Here is an 11,083-nt window from a genome sequence, read left to right as displayed (position 1 = left end):
CATGTATATTTTAGCACAGAGTTTTTAAAGGGTTATATTTTTCCAGCCCCCCCAAGAATCAATTCTTGCCCCCATGGGGAAATATCACACCTATTGAGAATGCATAGTCCAGTGAGGTTCTTGTACAGGACACACATGTTTGGATATATGTGTCAGCATGGCTTGAGGAGATGGGACCTGAGTGGTCCTCCCCCGTGACTGTGGGAGGGTGGTGGCCGCCCTGCCATACAGGACGGAGGTGCTGATGGAAAGATGCTCGAGGTCAGAGACAGCCTGTCACAGGTGCTCCACAATCATACTCTCCAGGTTTTCAGAAAATCCATGAGCAGCCAAAATGGCTCTTTGCTTCCTCTAGTTGACAACTCAGTGACAATTTCAAACCGACCTCGGGACTTCCCTGGCGGTCCAGTGGTTAAGACTCCATGCTTCCACTGCAGGGGCACGGGTTCGATCCCTAGTCGGGGAACTAAGATTCCATATGCCGTGTGGCACAGCCAAAAAAAAAAAAAAAAAGAGAAAAAACCAACCCCTTCACTAGATGCCAGATAATAATCCATGTCTCACTGCCCCTGCAAAAGCAAGAGTCACTGTTTCTTGCGAGATTCTTTCTCATAAACAAGAATCACTGTTTCCAGTCTGCCTGCAGTTTGTTTTCTTTCCTCTCTCTTACAAATTCCATTTTTGCCTTTGTTCCTTGAAGCCCTCTACGAATGTGAGTCTTCCTCATGTGAGGATTAAACAGCAGGCAACTCACTAACTAAATGTCTCTGAATTATTCTTTGACAGTAAGGAAAATATGCCAGATACACACCAAGGAAGATGATGAGACAGTTACAAACAATGCCCCGGATGTGCATACACAGCACAGGGAGGTCTAAAATCACGCTGCAATACCGTTTACAGAAGCTGGAAATAGATACACACGAAGCAATCACACATGTTTTGCAAAATCACACATACAAACAGGGTACATTCAAACATGCTAAAGGGAGGAAAGGGAGTGGGGAGTGGAGATGAGAGGCACTAAATGGATTTCTAGAACAAGACCTGGACCTTGCATAACCAAGGATGATAATGTGACGAGCTGAGGAGGATGACTGATCCAGCGTTCTGAGCCTGGGGTGAAAAACAAAACGAACGAAAAGAGGGAAAGTAGTCGATCCCATAATGCCACATATATAATTTTAAAATTCATACCCACAAAGCAATGCTTGCATATTTTAGGCACAATCAATACAGAATAAAAGACAAAAGCACAGCTGACAGCTGACAGTGGTAGGAGGTGAAAGTGGAGGATGGACTAAAAGTGAATAGACACAGAAATGAACAAGTCAGTCAAGGGCTGGGACTGGTCTGGACCAATTATGATAACATGTCATTAACTGAGGAGTTGGCTAATCCCACTCTCACCACCCAAGGAACAAACGAGCCCCAAATAGTCATAAAGCATCAGGCCTAATTCACCTGCATTAGTTAAGACTCTGTTACAACCAATTGATACCCACTGAGTTGGCTTAAACCCAGACAGGGCCACTTTCTCATAAAGAAGCTGTGGGGTCTCCTGGATCTGAAGGCTCGTGGCAGGTCGGGTCTATGCCAGCCCAGACGCGGAAGGCATCTGTCTTGCTGTTTCTCTCTGAGTCCCTGCTTCCTTCTCTGTCTTTAGATCCACTTTCTCTGCTTCTACTCAGAGAATAATAGCCATTCCTTACGGTGTATCCTCAAACCAGACCAACATGCCTCCATTTGCAAGAGTGAAGAGCTTTATCAGTTGACCTGGACAGATTTCTATGAGATATTCTTAAATAAGAGAAAAAGAACAAGGTGCAGAAAAGAGTGTGCAGATCCCATTTTTGTAAAACAAAGAATAGTTGGAAAAAACCCCAACCACTTGCATATATTTGCATGTATCACATAAATATAAACATAGATAAAAATATAAGGACAAATCAGGGTATTTTGAAATGATACATTAAGGGGTGTTAACCTGGGTTAACCTCATGTTTGGTTACAGGGGTGATGCAGGTGAAAGTGGGAGGAAATAGGAACAAGGGAACCAAGCACTGTACTAAAAACTGCACACTAACACATGTAAAATTATGTATAAAGAGGAAATTAAGCAAAAGGATAAAGAAAGAAAAAGAGGGTGCAAAAGAGAAAGACATAAAAATGCATCCAGGCTGAGACTGAAATCCTTAGGTCACATTCCAAATTCCCAGGGAAGAACTCTGATTAGTCCAGGTTGGATCCAAGGCCACCTTTGGACCAATCAGCTGTGACCAGGAAGCAGAATCATTGTATATAAACATGTCTGTTCCCATTTCTGTATGTAGAGGGGATGAGAGGAAAGGTCCAGTAACCTGGGGGGTGCTTGGGTAGCTAATCACATAAAACAAGTTTTCCACTAATTCTTTTTCTCTGAATTTCTAGGAACTTTAAGGAGAAGAGGGGCATGAACCAAGTAAGCTCTGCGTACAGTTTAGGAATTAACCAGGTAAGTGAGGCAGGGACGACATAGGCAAAGGTTCTGGGGCACAGCAGAGCATGGGACCATCAGGGATCTTTCAGTAATTCTGGGTGGCTGAGTGGGAGGAAAAACAGTAAGAGACAAGATGAGAGTAGAGACATAGGCAGGGGCCAGTGAAGGACCTTGGTCACTCTGGTGAGAGAGGAGGTCAGCAAGTTTACAGGACGGATCACATAGACTCTGGCATGCCATTGTAAGGACTAAGCTTTTCCTGGAATGAGATGAAAGCCACTGGTGGGCTTTGAGCAGAGGTAGCACATAGTCAGACTTAGGTTCTAACAGGAAGGAGATGCCACTGATATCTGCTCCCCAAACTCAGCCAGGCCATACAACAGACTGATGTATGTTACTTCTTCTCTGGAGCAGTTTCTAAGGTAAGAATTCAGCCCGTCACCCCGACATACAGCAGGCCATTAGCCTCCTATCTTAATCAGATCTTTCCTATGCTATTAAGCAATTTGGGGCCATTTCTAGAGAAGATTTTGTTATTTCCCTAAATCTCTGGCTGCTTCATTTAGACCTGGTGTTTAGGCGGAATGCAATTAACACATTCCAAACCTGGTTTCCCCTGAAATCCAATCAATTGTAACTCGTTTTTAAATCATGCCGCTTTCTCTAATTGTGAGCTGCAGCCTCCACAGAACAGCGATTTAAGTCAATTATTGCCTCGCCTGCATGAAAATTGTGCAATTTATGTTGGCAGTTCCCCCACATTACTGATGAGCTTCCTCCAGCTAATGGAATAATGAAAACACAAAACAGATTTACTGTTCTTAATAAGAAAGAGAGATAATGAAGGCAAATTAAAATGGAAGTTCAGATCTGCGTGGTGAACAGGTAATGCAGTTTCTCCTTTTAAATTAACACTCGAATTCTCAAATGCTGACGGCAGGGGGTGGGGAGGAACTCAAAATTCTATTAGACACAAGTGTGCCCCTTGGGTTTGGTTTGGGAGATTGCGGTCTTCCTTTGCACGTCCTGGAGTTTAGTTTACGGGACGCTGTCAGGAGCCAACCCCACTGCTGCACGGTTCCTCCATCCCCACCCCTGCACCCCCATTTATTAGAGTAAACTCACTTTCCACCAACCACCAGGTTTGGCTCATTACATGCATTAGGTCGTTTAACCCTCCCCAAATTCTACAAGCTTGGTGGTGTTATTATCACCATTTTACATTAGAGGAACTTGGGGTTAAATCACGGGCGCAAGGTTCAAAGCTGCATGTGAATCTAGACCAGAGTTTCTCAGCTTTGGCATTATAGTCATTTGGGGCTGGATAACTCTTTGTAGGGGGAGGGGCGCCCCTGTCCCCCAGGTGTGACACCAAAACCTCTCCAGACATTGCCAGATGTTCCCTGAAGGGCAATGTCATCAGTGAGGCCCACTGGTCTAGACTCTGGGCATTCACCCATCACCCAGGCAGCCTCTCTTGCCAGAAAGGGGCTTGGGATGTGGGAGACTGGAGTCTGCATCCTGCCCCTGCCTCACTGTGGGATCCAGGACGAATCATGGCCCCTCGTGTGGACCTGGGTTTCCTGACCTGTCAAATGGGTGTAATAACACCAGAACCTGGAATCTGGTTTGACTCGAGAGCTTTGGCCAAGGTCATAGACAATCTGATCAAGTGAGAAGCAGCAGTGCAAGGGGAGGGTAGAGAGAAGAGGGTCAGAGAGATACCAGGGGCCAGGCAAGCCAGCTGGGGGGTCCAGTCTGGCAAGAGGTAAGGCCTCAGGGAGGGCCAGTAGCTGGCAAAGGCAGGGCCGGACTCTGGGAGGCCAGGAGAGTTAGACCCTCCCCCACCCGCTTCCCTGCCTCCCACCCCTCTTCCACCTCCTCTGCACCAGCCATTCAGTGTCATATACCCAGTTACCCCTGCACTTCTGCTGTGCACTTTCTCCTGTACTGGGGCAGGTGCTTCTGAGTGCCGCTGTGGAGGTTACCAGAATCACAACGGTGATCATAATAAATACGAAAATGGAGTGCCATGCTAAACCCTCCACGTGCCTCATGCCATGAGGTCCTCCCAGTGGCTCTGTGTTCTTATCCATATCAGCCCAGTGGGACCGCCCATTGCTAAGTACCCCAGAGGATGAGGAGAGAGAACTGAGTCCTCTGACGCCAAGGCAAAAGAAGGAGAAAAGGGGCATTTGCTAGTACGAGCTGCCATTTATTGAGTGCATATTCTATGGCAGGCCTTATCCTAAGTACCTTAAATGGTTTCACTCATTCACATTCACTGCTCACCATAACCTTTTTTTTTTTTTTTTGGTATGCGGGCCTCTCACTGTTGTGGCCTCTCCCGTTGCGGAGCACAGGCTCCGGATGCGCAGGCTCAGCGGCCATGGCTCACGGGCCCAGCCGCTCCGCCGCATGTGGGATCTTCCCGGACCGGGGCACGAACCCGTGTCCCCTGCATCGGCAGGCTGACTCTCAACCACTGCGCCACCAGAGAAGCCCTCACCATAACTTTTTATCTCTATTTCATAGAGAGGCACAGAGAGGTTAAGCCAGTTGCCAAGTTTGCACAGCTAATAAGTGGTAGAGCTATGATTTGAACCCAGGTGACCTGGCTCCAGAGTCTGTGCCCTTGACCTCTGCCCCTCAGAGCTGATGGCTGCGAAGTCCACCTGGGGAATTTAGGCCCTAATCTTACCTTAACCTTCACGTGAGTGGTTGGAGCTTCCTATCCCGAAGGGACCGTATGGGAACAGGACGCCTCATCAGGAGGGGACTGTGGATGGGTAAGAATGGCCTCCCATGACTCAAGCTATCCCAGACCACAGGATATTTGCACAGGACTTGGATGGGTGCACCAGGAAGGACTGAGTTTGGCTTTCCCTGCAGTTCTCTGGAGACCAAAGGCAAGTTGCTTAATAAAAAAAAGCAAAAAATTACCTGAGTTTGTGGACCAAGAATAATTGAAGGACAGAGCTCCATCAATAAGAAAAGGGCCCAGCGTGGAGGTTGGCACGGACCAGGTGCTTCGTAATTGTTAGCTCCTGCCCTCGTTCCTTACCACTCCACCCCAACCCCCAGCTTGGCTGACCCTGCGGCTGGGGGTCTGTTTGGAGGAGTTTTGCGGTCTTCTGACCACCCCCATCTCTCACTTGCCACAGACCACTCTCCCTTGGTGACTTTCTTTTCGGAGGCCAATGCTGAGCTGTGTGACCTTGGGCAGGCTGCTCGACCTCTCTGAGCATCCACTTCCTGGGGGGTTGGGCAGCATCTGTGGACTCCCTTCCAGCTCTAAAGTTCTAGGAATCTCCACTCTGCTCCCTCTGGCCACCCTCTTCTCTCCTCTTCTCCTCCCACCTCCTCCACCTCTATCTGTCCTCTCTCCTCTGTCTGCACTATTCTCCACATACCTCTGCCCACAGCTCCAAGCCTCTTATCTGGATCATGATTTCCCAGGGATGGGGGGCAGGACAGCAAAGAGAAGACCCCTTTCTTTTCTGACAGGTTCAGGCTAGATACCAGGGCACTCGGCTTGCATTTTCCAGAACTTTCTAGCACAGGTAGAGCTCTGCTGACATCTGGTTGGCAAGCTAAATATTTACGGAGCTCCTAAGATTTCCCGCCACATTAAGCCCATTGCTTTATCTCCCGTCTGCACACAGCCCTTCTCTGTTCACCTTGGGTCAGGCATTTCCCAGAATCCTCTGGGTTTCAGGCAGCATCTCTCAGGAGGGTGATGAAACCACGTCCGCCTCTAATCACTTCCAGTAATAATAATAGTTCCTGACGTTGTATAGGATTTCTCAAAGCCCGCTTGTACACGTTATCTCACTCGCTTCTCACAATAACCCCGAGACTTAGACTTTCTTTTGAGTCCCTTTTTAGAGAGCACTGCTAAGCCACCTGCTGCCCGGCCCCCAGCCAGAGCCATGAGCAGCCTTTCTCGGGCCATCCTCAGTGGCCAAGGGCCGGCTCATCCGGTTTCAGCTCATCTGTGGGCCCCAGGACAAGAGTATAAATGGAGGCCCACATACCCCATGCCTAATATGGAAAAGGTATAAACAAAGCTAAGCATTTTATTTTTCCTCCTACCTTGACAAATATGTCTGGAAGGCCAGGTTTGAATGTAGAGATCTCAGACTCCTCACAGTTTCATGCTGGAATGTGCTAGAAGCCATATTATACATGGCCTTTTTAGTTTCATGAGCCAATAAATTTTCTTTATGCTTCAGTCACTTACGTTTTTGTCACTTATGACTAGAAGTCCTGATAATACATCGCTGTGGAAGATAGACCAGAGGCCAGGAAGGTGGCTCAGTTGTCCCCTTGTGAACTGTGAAGGTCAGAGGCCCACAGTAATTTATGACCAGACCTTTTAGATAAAGAAATAGTGATAGGAAGTTGATCAAAGAAGGGCACCAAGAAAATGTATAAATCCCTGCAGAACACGCACACACACGACACTTTTTTAAGATAAGAAAATAATGCAGAAATATCGTGGGTTTACTCTCATAGACTATCACAACTCACCTGGTACAACCTCTTTGTTCTACAAATGAGGAAATGGAGCCTCAGAAAGAGGCAGTGACTTGCTCAAGGTCTCACAGCTCCCGAACAGCAAGAATCATTCATCAAATCAGCAAATATTTATTGATCACAAATACTTATTGATCGCATACCGTGCCCCAGATCTTTTGGGAAGCATAGGGATACCACAGGGCAGAGGTCAGCAAACTGTGGCCCCTCTGTTTTTACAAATAAAGTTTTATCGACACACAGCCCTGTTGATTGGTTTCTGTATTGTCTGTGACTGTTTGTGTTGCAGGGGCACCGCTGAATAGCTACAACAGAGACTACGTATCATGAGAGGGTTGGGCTCAGTCTTGGGTTCTGACCACCTACAAGGTGATATACCACATCTCGAAGCTTCCACCATCCTCATTGGAAGACCCAAGGACCCTTGGGTCAGCAGAGCAGGCTTTCCGGCTCCTCTCCCCCCCTTAGAAGAGGCCAGGGCAGCAATCTTGACTTCAGAATCTTTATTGGAAAATAAACACTGTTAATGTACAAGAAATCCATCCAAGGGTCCAGTCAAAACATCCCCGTGTGGGATTGATGCCATTCTAATGGACTCCAGATGTCCCCTGGCCTCGGGGTCCCGGTGACCTGAAGGAGGGAGGGAGGTCCTGGGGGAAGAGACATGGTGGATTTAGAACCCAAAGAGGCATCTTTATCACCCCAATTTCTTTCTGGTGGAGAAGTCTGGGGGACTCCTTCACCCTGCCCTGCTCACAAGACCCCGTTGATCTCTTCCCTCAGTGGTCTCTACAGCCCCCTTCTCTTGAGTTTATTCATCCGACCGAAGGAAATACCCAGCCCCGGGGGTTAGGATTCTACTCAGAATCAGAGCCGAGGGTGACTTCCTGCTGACCAGGCTGAGCTGGAGGTCTGAGTCTCTGCCAAAGCCAGCCAGTGTGGGAGAGAGAATTGTGGAAGGAGCTGGGGGTGAGGGGCAGGGGGCTAGTTATGGATGGAGGGGGCCAGAGAGAAGTATCAGAGCCCAGAAAGGAAGACACCATACTGGGGGTTGGAAAGGCGGCCCCAGAAATGGCTCTATTGGTAATGATTTTAAAGATTACTGTTCAAAATCACCATTTAAATACCTCTTCACTCACTCTTCCATTTAAATACCTGAGCTGGCCCCAACTCTTTCTCTCCCAGGCCTCATTTCCTGCCACACTGCCCATCACCCACTGAGCTCCAGCGACACTCGGTCTGCTTGCCGTTCCTCCAACGGGACAGGGATCGCCCTGCCTCCAGGCCTTTGCAGCTGCTGGTTCCACCGCCTGGAGAGCCCTTTCCTTAACCGGCTCCAAGGCTGGCTTGCTTTATTTGGATAAATAAATGTCATAAATGGGGAATGGATGTCATTCCCCAGCGATGCTTTCCCTGTCCTGCGTAGAACGCCTGCCTCTTCCCCATCTCATTCTTCTATCTCTTAAATTGTTTCGTCTTTTTTTCATAGCACTTCTCTACCTGCTATTAGATGGTGTATTTCATTGTCTGTGTATTCACTTATTTTTCCACGTCTCCTCTCCGAGCTAGGCTGTACGGGCCACACAGGGACTGCGTCTTGTTCGCTGCTCTGTCTCCAGCACTTAGATCGGGGCCTGGCACTCACAAGGTGCTCAGTCAATCTTTCTTGAACAACCACTGTGCTAATACATTCCTTTTTTTTTTTTTTTTTTACAATTTTAAAATATGTATTGATTCATGCTTTCCAGAACGTTTTTTTCAAACAATTCACCAAAGGCCAATACTCCCCTCTGCTCTCAATGCTAAGCAATTTTTTCCACCCAAAATGATGAAATAATGTATATTTTTATACCTAATCAGTTTGTGACAGCTGTGATTCTCAAACATTTTTTAAAAATAGAAGTAAGGGGGCTTCCCTGGTGGCGCAGTGGTTGAGAGTCCGCCTGCTGATGCAGGGGACGCGGGTTCAGGCCCCGGTCTGGGAAGATCCCACATGCCGCGGAGCGGCTGGGCCCGTGAGCCATGGCTGCTGAGCCTGTGTGTCCGGAGCCTGTGCTCCGCAACGGGAGAGGCCACAGCAGTGAGAGGCCCACATACTGCAAAAAAAAAAAAAAAAAAAAAAAAATAGAAGATCAAAGTTGCAAACAGACCATAGGTAGTGATTTTAAAAACTGAATAGACAAAGCCTGACTCCAACTGACCAAATCACCCATCAGCTGGATTCGGCCTTTTCAGGCTACGTGAGGACTTTGCTCAAGAGACCTGCACATATCAGACGGATTCCTATAGATGTCCTTAACAGCACAAGCGCAGCTCCTGACCCCCGATGCTGCCAACAACAGCAGGGGCACAGAGAGGAGACCCTGCTGACTGATTCAGTTTTATTCGTCAGCACAGTTCTCTTCTCCACTCTCTTCATCAGCTTCACCTGTTTCCTTGTAAGAATCTTGGCTGTTGGTATCAGTAAGATAATTTTCTTCCCCATTCTCTCTCTCTTCTATTTTTTCTTCTTCATTAAAGCTTTCTTTATCTTCAGTGAAACTTTTCATCTTTTGATTGCTGAAGTACTCAAATATTTTTCCACTTTGGCCTTTCCCTGAAACAAACTCATCAGCTATTCCTAGCGCTTTTAAGGTGTTAGAATAATGCTTTTCTGCTGTCATTCTTGCATTTTTCTGAGCAACTCTTTCAAACGGCAGCGGCCTGTTTTTTAATTTTTCTTCTCTTTCTTCTAGTTCTCGTCGGTGGTCTCTCATCCTTTCCTTTTCACTCTTTCTTGTGGCTTGTTCTCTTCCCCTGGAGGACACCGTGGGCATGGGAGGGTTGAAGCTACCAGGCACAGACTTTGCGATTGTACTTCTTACGGGTGACCTGCACCCTGGAGACAGATAAGGCCAACATGTTTCTTTTAAATTTTCTTCACCTGCTTCAATATCTGACAAGATTTTCTCTCTTTTAGTGGATGCACGTGAGGCTGCATGAAGGTCAATGGTTCACAGACGGTCAGGGGTTTTGGACGCTTCTGTTCTGAATGATGTTTCTGATATCTCTCAGGACGGTCTTCAGAATCAGCAGCCTGGCACCTAACGTTGTGTTTACACTTGGACGTTTCAGCCTGTTCAGGACACTTGGGCTTCCTTGTAGCATAACTTCTGCGAGCTGGACTACAAGGCAGAGGGGATGAATTCTGTAAAAAGTCTTGGGTTCTCTGCTGCGTCCTAATGTTTCTACAGAGCTCTTCTTCTGTTAACTTGCCATTGATAGTTGAACCATAAGTAGATCGAGGTATAGGTCTGGCTTTAAATCGGTTTGTTTTCTTTTTAGACTTAAAAAAGTCTTTCAGCTGCTTTTCCCAAATTGCTCGCTTCTGTTCCTCCCTCGCAATAAACTTAAACGGCTTTTGCGAGGCCAAAAGAGCTTCTTCGTTTTTCTCCTTCGTACACCTCCTCCGTTCTTCATTTTGCTTGACTATATCATGATAAAGGGGGAGAAACACGAATGCAGGAACTGGGTTGGCTCCGAAGTTTTTCTTACACGCTGATTCTTCTTGTTTTTTGAGCAGTTTGCGTGCCATTTCAATATCTGATTTAGATTTCATGTTCTCTTTTCTTCTGCTCTCTAATCATCATTTGAAAAGGCTCAGGTACTGTAATCTTTGGCACCCATTCTTTTGGCTTCTTCTTTTTTTTTTTCAAGTGCTGGCAAGTCGGCATCTTCAAACTGAGTATAATCTTCAACAGAGAAGTTTGTCCACATGTTGTTGATGAGCTCCTTAGCATAGGTCATTAGCTAATACTCTCTTGATGTAAAAATATTTAAATAACCCATCAGATCAGACTCGCACCTTGGGAGAGTTGACCGCCCCCAACGCCGCTCCTGGACTGCCCCAATGCCTGCCCTCCCCCACCCTACGTCCCTAGAGTCAGGAGCAGGTGACCGTCTCTCTGTGATGCTGCATGTCTGATACAAAGGGCCTGAGAGCTGGGAGCATGTCTCATGCGCTCTGGTTGTCCTTCCTCACATCCCCTCGCTGCCAGAGGATGACCACTAGAGAGGGCTCAACAA

The 11,083-nt window shown here is 47.3% G+C and overlaps 1 pseudogene across 1 annotated transcript; it reads right to left on the bottom strand.

Annotated features, from left to right (window-relative positions):
- Positions 1-8,537: 8,537 nt before the first annotated feature.
- On the bottom strand, positions 8,538-10,804 carry LOC307198427 (protein FAM161A-like; annotated as a pseudogene). Its single transcript has one exon. The product of its transcript is annotated as a protein FAM161A-like (transcript).
- Positions 10,805-11,083: the final 279 nt, after the last annotated feature.

Source organism: Stenella coeruleoalba (assembly GCF_951394435.1).
Source record: "Stenella coeruleoalba genome assembly, chromosome: 15".
In the NCBI taxonomy this organism is placed as follows: Eukaryota; Metazoa; Chordata; class Mammalia; order Artiodactyla; family Delphinidae; genus Stenella; species Stenella coeruleoalba.
This window is presented reverse-complemented; position numbering and strand designations above follow the sequence as displayed.